Here is a 9762-nt window from a genome sequence, read left to right on the forward strand (position 1 = left end):
ATCCAAAATCTTAGAGAGAGTAGTACACACACAATTGATGCATTACCTACACAAACAAAAACTACTATCAAACACTTAACATGGCTTTTGCCCTTATCATAGTACTACCACAGCCCTAATGTCCTTTACTAACACAGTTAACCACCACAGAAATACTGGAAATTTCATATCTGCCATCTTACTGGACCATTTGAAAGCCTTCGATATGGTAAACCACAACAAACTAATTAATGTACTCAACCCTAAACCTAAGTATTCCATCTATAACCTGGTTTAAAAGCTACCTATCTGGACACCAGCAGGTTGTTCAATGGCAAAATGAACTATCCCCCCTTCTTCCAGTAACACTGGGAGTTCCCCAAGGGTCTATCATTGGACCTGTATTATTTTCTCTCTTCACTAACAGACTCCACACCTCTACCCCCCAAGCAACAGTAATACAATAAGCAGATGACTCCACATTGATTTGCATGGCCCCCTCTCTACAAGACCTCCAGACCATAACCCAAATTTTTTTCTAGCTGTCGAAACATGGCTCACTAACATCCAACTCATTCTAAAACCCAGCAAAACCAAACTCCTTCTTTTTCCACCCCACAAGAACTCTCCCATCAACCCTGTTGTTCAGCATCACATCCATAAATAAAACCATTATCATTCCAGTAACCCACACCAATCTTCTAGGTGTCGACTTTGATAACACCTTGAAGTTTGATATTTATATCTCTCAAATCATCAAGAAAGTACGTAAGAAATCAGGTACTCTCTACAGAAATAAACAATTCCTAACCAGAAACACAAACACTACCACTGCTCATATACATCTTTTCTCAACACTTCTATATGCGTCTCCCATTTTAACTAATCTCAGAAAAACTGACCTAGCCAGACTAGATTCCTGCTATAATAAAATTACTAGGTTTGCCACAGATACCCCTTCTCAGACACATCACTGTACATTTCTAAAATTACTAAACTGGCTTGAGCTACCTCAACTACTACTCTTTAATCAACTAACCTTTGCACATAAAATCCTGCATCAACCAGAAAAAAACATCTCTCCAGAACCTTATACAACCACACACCAAACATCTCTCTCTCTCTCTCTGTCTCTGTTCCAGCAATAAACTGCTACTTAGTATTTCCAAAGCAAACAACTCAGCCAGAGATGCACTATTCTCATAGGTTCATATGTTCATAAGTGTGTACTAGGCTAATGACCCTGGAGTCTTTACAAGCCTAGCCCATAGAAGTGCCCTGGCATCATGCTGCCCAACATTAGTTCCCAGTGCCTCTATCAAGTAGACCCACTGGAGTGATCCCCGGGGTGAACTTTCTATTACCCATCCACTCATCAAGATTTCTCTTGAAGAGGGACAGCAAGGTGCTCTGCTTGACATGTATGGAAAGTCTATTTCAGAGTGTGGGCAGTCTCTGGGTGAGGAACCTGTCCCTCCAGCATGTTCTGTTGATTGTGGTAATGAGGTTGAGGTCTCTGGAGCATGTGGTGCAGAGGGACTGGGATTTCTTTAGATGTAGCATTTCTAACAGAGCTTGGTCAGACATGGCTTTGTAAGTCAGGCAAAGATTGCCTCTAAGTAGGCGATATGAGACAGACAATAGTTGGAGTCTTTTTAGTCTGTCCGTGTAGGACATGTGCTTAATGCATAAGATACTCTTCGTGAGGTACTTCTGTGGCCTTTCCAGCTGTTGCAGGTGTCTAGTGAGGTACATGCCAAATGGAGCATTATACTCGATGATTGGTCTAATGAGGGAAGAGTAGAGAGAGATGATGACCTCTTTCTTCCTGGATGCAAAACCCTTGGTAATGAGATGTGCCACATAGAAGGACTTTCTGACCACAGTGGCAATGTGGTGGTTGAAGGAGAAATTGCTATCAACCTGCATCCCCAGATTTCATAACATCTTCAGTGTTCAGTGGGCTCCCATCGATGTGGTAATTAGTGGGAACTGAGTTTTTACCAAAGGGGATGACACATTTTTTGGCATTAAGCTTAAGGCCATGGTTTCGACACCAGTCATCGGTCTCAGTGAGACCTTTCTGTAGGATGTCTGCATCAAATGGGGAGTTAATAATGGCTCCCAGCTTGCAGTTGTCTCCGAACTTGGTCAGCCAGAGTCCTTTTGTGTTGGCCCGGATTTCTGAGAAGTAGATGCCGAACAGGAGAGGACCCAGGACTGATCCCTGTGGGACTCCACTTGTGACTGGTCAGCAGTCTGACTTGGAGTCTACTACTTTCACATTGTGTATTCTATCTGTGAGTCAATTTGCAACCCACCTAGTGATATAGGGGTTGATGTCTAGTTTGATGAGTTTGTCAATAATTCCAGAGTTACTAATGGTATCAAAGGCTTTGCCCAGATCGATGTAGGCTGTATGCACTGCTTTACCTTAATCCAGAGCCCTGATGACTGACTCAAAGAAGTCAACCAGGTTGAGCAGGCATGATCTCCCTTTCACAAAGTCAAATTGCATAGGGTCTAGAGTTTGGAGATTTCCTATATCTTTGTTAATCAGGTCCATGATGATGCTCCATAACTTTACATATCAGACTTGTCAGGCTAATGGGACGATAATTCCCAGCATCTGTAGTTGCTCCCCCTTTATGGAGAGGGATGACTGTAGCAGTCAAACTCTCAAACTTCATTCCCAAGCTATGGAACAAACTACCAGCCCCAAAAGCCTCCAACTGCTCTATAGCTCATTTCAAAAATCTTCTAAAGTCACACTTAACTGAAACATGGTTCTGCTCTTGCACATGTCCTGGCTAGTTTATAGTAACAATATTTAGCAGTCTACATCTTATCAATGTCCACTACTTTCTACAGAATTGTATATGCAATATATGCCTGTATTTGCTATGTATATATCTGTAGATTTTAATATGAATAATATAATCGTATATTGTATAACTCCTCTGACATCTGTATATCACTTACATACATCAGTTTTTGTAAAGCTTTTCTGCAATGTCTCTGTCATGTACATAATTACATTTTTTTTTGTATTTTATGGTTTGTATTTTAGTGCTTTGTACTATTTTACTGTACTTTTTCAACATCTCTTGTACTGTTATGCATTTTATATTTTTTGGAGCTTTTCTCACAGGGCCTCCGCTGAAAATGGACCTGTGGCCAGTTGGACTTTCCCAGTTAACAAATGTAAAATAAAATAAATAAATAAAAATAAATATAAACCTCCATAAAAGTATATTAAAGGAGAATTTCTTCCAGTTTTAGTATGAGTTTTCCATTGTTGTGTGTTTCTCTGATCACTATTTTGATGTTTTTTTACTGTTTTTCTTGTGTATTGTATAGCAGCAACAACAATCAGAATATTTTTATTAGCAACACTTATCATTAATATTTATTAACATTTTTTAACTGGCTTTATATCGGCTTTACTATTTTTCACTATTGTGTCCCTGCATTTGTAGTCACATTCATAGTTGCACTGTTTCCTTAAATGTACGTGTGAGGAATGATTTACTTGATTATTTAATTAACTTATATTGTTCACTCTATTGGATTTGTTCTTTTGTGGATTTAAACCACAATAGTTGTATGTGATTTTATTTTCATGAAGTTTTCAGTGGTGAGACGAAAAGCGCTAAATCAGTAAAGGTGTATATAACTAGTATCCAATGTCAAAATAAGAAAACTACCAACAAAGTAAAACAAAAAAAGAAAAAACTCAGAAGAACCTTAAGGTGTTACTGCTCAATAGATATATCCCAAACAAGAAAATCCACACCCTGGAAGCTTTCCTCACTCTGGAGAATGTAGACATCTGCGCTGTCACTGAGACTTGGTTTAAAGCCACAGAAAGCATTCCAGCAGTGGAAGCTACAGTGGTTTCCACACATTTAGACCAACAGCAGCACAGATAGGGACTAAAAGTGGTGGTGTCTCAATCTTCATTAGCAACAAATAAACATCAAGTTGGTTAAAAAGGATGAAGCCCTGGAGTTCATCCACATCCACATCTTTATAGACAAGGTTCCTTACTATGTCCTGGCCAGCTACAGGTTGCCTTCTATGAGCCAAGAACCTAATAACTCTTAGCTATGCCTACTAAAGATGCTCACCATCCAACCAGATACCTTATTTATTGGATAATTTAACTTCCTCTCTATATACTGGGAAATACACACTCCCTCTAGTTTATAGGCACAATTTTTCCTGGACTTTATCAACACAAACACCCTGTACCACATAATGAGCACTACAACTGGAGGATCAAACATATTGGGCCTAGTACTCACCAAAATGGGATATTGTTGCCCCCCATGTCACATCTTCATTGGTGAGGTCAGACCACAAAGCTGTCTCCCTCAAAATAAAAATCAAACTGGAAAACCCAACTAAACCTGTGACAGCTAGAAACTATTCTAAAGCAAAATACTTCCTATTAAGCGACAATTTGTCAAAATTCACACCTCCCCACAAACCGCGAAAACACAACTACCTATGCAGAATTATTTACAGAAACCCTATACAAACTTGTAAATGGCTGCATTGAGGCTGCTGTACCTACAAGAAGTAAGCCCAGATCTAACACCCAAAACAAACCCAGTGGGGGGAATCCTTACCTTAACAGGGTATATAACGACAAAAAAAAAAAAGTTATGTCAAAAATCAGAAACAGCAACTCTCATAGAGACAAGAGCTCTCTGATTCAAATAAACAAGAAACTAAGAGGTCTAATAAAGTCTGACAAGCCCAATTATGGGGTCAGGATAGCTTCTCAGTCTAAGGACAATCACAAGGTCTTCTTCAGCTATGTCATAAACCTTAAAGGTAACACTCAGCAGTGTACAGAATTGGTGGCAAATGGCACAACCTTCACTGACCAGGGTGCTAAAGCAAATCTACTGGCTGGTAAATGTAGATCTAACTTCAACTCCCACCCCCTGCTAGTACCCTACTGTGAAACCATTTCTAGCATATCCCCCAACTATCAACACAGAGCATGCCCTGGTGGCACTTGCCAAGGCCATGAACACTGCTTCAGTGGACCCTAACAATATCCCCAGTTGCCTCCTAAATAGCCTAAAACAAGACCTAGCAGTATCACTTGAGGCACTGTTAAACTACAGCCTCAAAACAGGCTCCATGCCAGGTGAATGGAGGGTTTCAGTGCTCATCCCTCTTCATAAGGATGGACCATCAACCAACATCGGGGACTACAGCCCATCAATCTGACAAGTGTGATGAGCAAAGCCATGGAGCAAATTATAATGGAAATGATCAGCAAGGACATTGGCAACCTACAAACACTGGACCCATTCCAGTTTGGCTTTGTTAAGGGAAGGACATGCATATTCAACCTGTAGACTTCTTTGAGAGGGACACCAAGACTATAGATGAGTTGGAAAATGGAGCATACCGCCTACCTTGACCTAGCCAAGGCATTCAATACAATACTCCACTCAAGTATTGTTGACAAGCTTTCAGAACTAGGCATAAATCCCTACATAACTTGCTGGCTTTCTGGCTGGCTCACAGATAGGTCCCAAGAAGTCAGGATTGGTGAGCCCACCTCAACCAGGAGACTGGTCACCAGTGGAGTACCCCAGTGCTGTGCGTTAGGCCTGCTCCTGTTTGACATCTACATCTTGGAAGTTAAGCTAAGTTTGCAGATGACTGTAAATTGGGAACAATCATAGATTCCCCCATGACAGCAACATCCTACAAGAGGGTCTAACATGAACAAATGACTTGGGGCCATAGCCACGGATTAAAACTCAGTGCGAAGAAATGCATTATAATGCCCTTTTGGAAATCATCCACCCAAGCTAATTGTGCCATTGATAAAAGATTTGACCCAATAGTTAGGGATCTGGGAATATATGTAGCAGTAATCTGGCCTACAACCAACACATAGTCAAGATAGTAAGAAAATCATTCTATGTTACCCAACTCATAAGCAAGGGTATGGCATCCAGGTCTAAGGAAGTTATAATACCACTCTACTTGCCTATTTTCAGACCTGTCATTGAGCACCATGCCCCCTTTGGCATCTACCTAACCAAGCACTTGCAACAACTGGAATGCCCTCAAAGTCTCCTGTCCTGGAGAATCCAAAGTATGAATACCCTGTCTTACACAGATCATCTTAATACTTTATCTCTGTACTGAGTCTCCTACAGGTTACTGAAAGGTGATGTATGCTCAGCATATAAGGTATCCTCAGATCCAGTTCTGATGGATCTCTTGCACATTCGCAAAGTAAACAGCACCAGAGACACTAGATCCAAGGACCTGAACTTTGCCTGCAACATGCTGGAGAAACTGATACGTCTCAAAGGATCTCCATGTTATGGAATAAGCTCCCCATCTATGTGAAGCACAGTTCATCCTGACCTTGTTCAAAAGAAATCTTGATCATTGGTTGGAAAATTGCAAACTCATCCTGGTCTGGCCACCATTTCTCTGATGGACAGAGGTCAACACTTAAGTAAATTAATCCTCAACTAACATACCCCACACATAACAATTTGCCACCTCTTTACTAACATACCCCACCATATAGGTGTCCATGGAACTCGTGGACAAAACTGGGTTGGGTTGCATAGCTAGGCTTGTAAAGACCCTGGTGGTTGTTGACCCTTAGTTTTAGACCTTTGTCTTCCCATTATTAATGGCTATAACTAGATTTTTTGCACTAAGGTATGTGGACCATTAGCTATTCAGCAGTAAATGAAATATGCAAAATATAAAACAGCTACTAACAACTTTAAGTAATAACTTCTCAAGATGGTTAAAATATGTTACTTTGTGCAGACAATTTATGTTAGTGTAACAGTATGAATCATTGTAATTTGCCATGGAATTCTGAATACTGAATACATGACAAAACCACTTCATTTTAGAACAAAGATTTTTTTATGAATGAAAATGAAGTCTTGTTCCTTAGAATGAAATACTTTTGAAAGATGTGGATGTCGTGCACTAATGCACTTTGGATCATTTGTGGTAGATAAATCATTGCATTTTCTAAAGCAATGTAACCTACATAGTGGGCAGTCCAGCAGGTACCTTGACTTGTGGCATTCTGCCATGCAAGCCAGTTAACACTGAGGTCACCAACCCCATTGCATTTTTCAAGGTTCTGTTATGATATAACCCACTGATTACTTGTTTGCATTTAAATAAGATTATGCATGGAAGAGGTTCTTCAAAAGTGATTAGGCACAAGACCACTCTCTCAACCCCTGCAATGAATTACCTGTCAGCAATCTGCTCCATCTATCTATATATTGAATGACCACAGTTCAGTCATTACATATATGAACAACCAGGATTTGGGTTCCGGATTTTCCTATTCAGCCCCTTGTATAACATGGGATGGCAGTTGATAAACAAAATACACTTACTCTAGGACATGTCAGCCATAAGATTTTACTTTCCCTGTCTTATATAGACTCCCACTTTCATTTATACCATTGGTGAGCAAGCAAATGCTGCCAGAAATTCTGCACTTATGTCACTGACGAAGGCAGCAAATGACACTAGAATTAGCATTGATCCTTTTAGGGTGTCATGACTCATCTGTATTCCTTCTGAGTATCACACTCCTAGTCACCATCTTACAGTCACTCCAGCAAAAAAATGATTATCTAGGGAGCTTCATGCATACAACAAGCTCTTTTATTTTTGACTAGGCTGTGGAGAAACCCAGAGATATACTATCTTACGAGGCCCAAGCCTAGAAAATAAGCAATGTGATTACTACCTACACCGAGGCTAAGCCTACCGACAAAAATAATTATTTTAAATTCCTGGAAAGTTTCCAGCACATACCCATCATGTCTCACTGTTTTGCAACCTTTTTTTTCCAAGAAAGATTGCTGATTTTTTTTTATAATGCTCCTTTATCACAGTCTTCACTATTAAACTCTGATGGTCTGGCACTTAGCCCTTACGTTTGGCAAATGTAGCAATATGTTTCTGAACTCACCTATATTGTTTATTAAGAAAACAAAGAATAAGCACATTCACTTGATACTGAAAGTAGGCTTAATGCTGTAGTTCAAACGACTTGATCCATTATATATCATGTAACCTCATTGCAAGTCCACATCCACAGATACATCAGCAGTGGACTCTGGTTAAAGTTGGTCATTTCCATTGATATACAACTTCTCCCAGTCTGGTTCTGCTTGGCTTGTACCTTTATCAAAATAGTTATCTGAACAACCAACCATTTACGCATATCAGGTAAGGCTCTGTGAGATCCTCATACAAAGCTTGATATATCTGGTGCATGTTTCCAATGTCTAGTAAATCTGGGCCTGCTCCATGAACTTGGCTACCACTATTTGCCATCCCTAAAGAACTACTAGGAATGGGAGTACTGCAGGGCTACTGTTTATCATGTGCTGGGATAATTAGTCTGCAGGAACTATAAGTATATAAAATACTTATAACTTTCTGCTCTGTTTCTGGACGTTTACATATAATTACCATTTTGCCATGGACAAGCTGTGCCTACGAAGGTTTTTCCAACCATTCCAATTGCAGACATTCACAGGTAAATTGTAGAAGTTTCAATTAAAATGTATCCTAAATCCGTTGTGCCAAGGTTAGGGTGTAACATTTTTCAAACATTCACATTCCAATACTGCCAAAAGAAATGATGCAGTAATGTGTTGCCTGAATACTGTTACGACATAGATAAACAAGTAACAGCCATCATTAAATGGAGAAAGTGAAACTGGAAATAGTTATATTCATATCTAAGACAAATACTGAATTTATAATGGCTAAGGTGCAAAGGTCTGTGAAACATATATTCTTATGCACACAGACATACACAAAAGTACATACAGTTATAGGCTTGCAACACAAACACACCACTAAATCCATTTCCTCAAAGATCATTTAATCTTAGCAAACCTTCCATTACTGGTATACTACATTATTTTAGACATGTAACATATACAGTGTCTAAATCCTAAACCAAAAATAGAAAGGACACAATTATTGCAGCTGCAGTAAAGCAGTCACAGGCAAGACAACCAGGGAGTCTAGAACAGCAAGAAGCTATGCACAAAAGGCTACGACAGTCTCTTTTACATGCCTCCCGAGGAGTGTTCACTTCATGTATACCTCATGCATGCTGACAGAGTATTTCATGGGTATAGTAATAGAATCACTGGGTTCATATAGTACTGCAGTGCACAGAAATGAGTTATGTCTTCATAGGTTGGGCTTCACAGCGTTTTAACTGGACTGCTCCTCCTTCACCAGAATACTTATAGCTATTCTATGAACCTGATAGAAGTTCCACTCAGTGAACACCTACTGCCTCAAGACATTAGGGACTCATTGGTTTTTCACAAACGAGTCTTCTGGAATGGAGTTCTGTTCTCTACCCATTGCATAAAAGACATTATACTGCAAGAATAATCACCAAAACAGATACTTCAAGATTTGTCTTATGGTGCTGAACACACAGAAGAACTTTCAATACCGTTAAACTATTAAAGTGATAACTGAGTGTCCACTGCGTTGTTTTTTTCTGCTTTAATATGGATAAGTTGCTATGCAAAAACCTGTCTATTCTCAAATCCATGTTAGGCGCACCATATAACACAAGAATTTATGAGGACACTGAGTAAGTGAAAGAAACTTCTAGATGTCACTCTCTGGATTAGAATGTACCTGGAAGCAGATGCCCTAGGGTCATGGGACAGTGATAAGGAGGTTAAGATAAAATAAGACTGTATTATCTTG

This window comes from Protopterus annectens, chromosome 8.part0 (genome assembly GCF_019279795.1).
Source record: "Protopterus annectens isolate FY-2018-M chromosome 8.part0, PAN1.0, whole genome shotgun sequence".
NCBI lineage: Eukaryota > Metazoa > Chordata > Ceratodontiformes > Protopteridae > Protopterus > Protopterus annectens.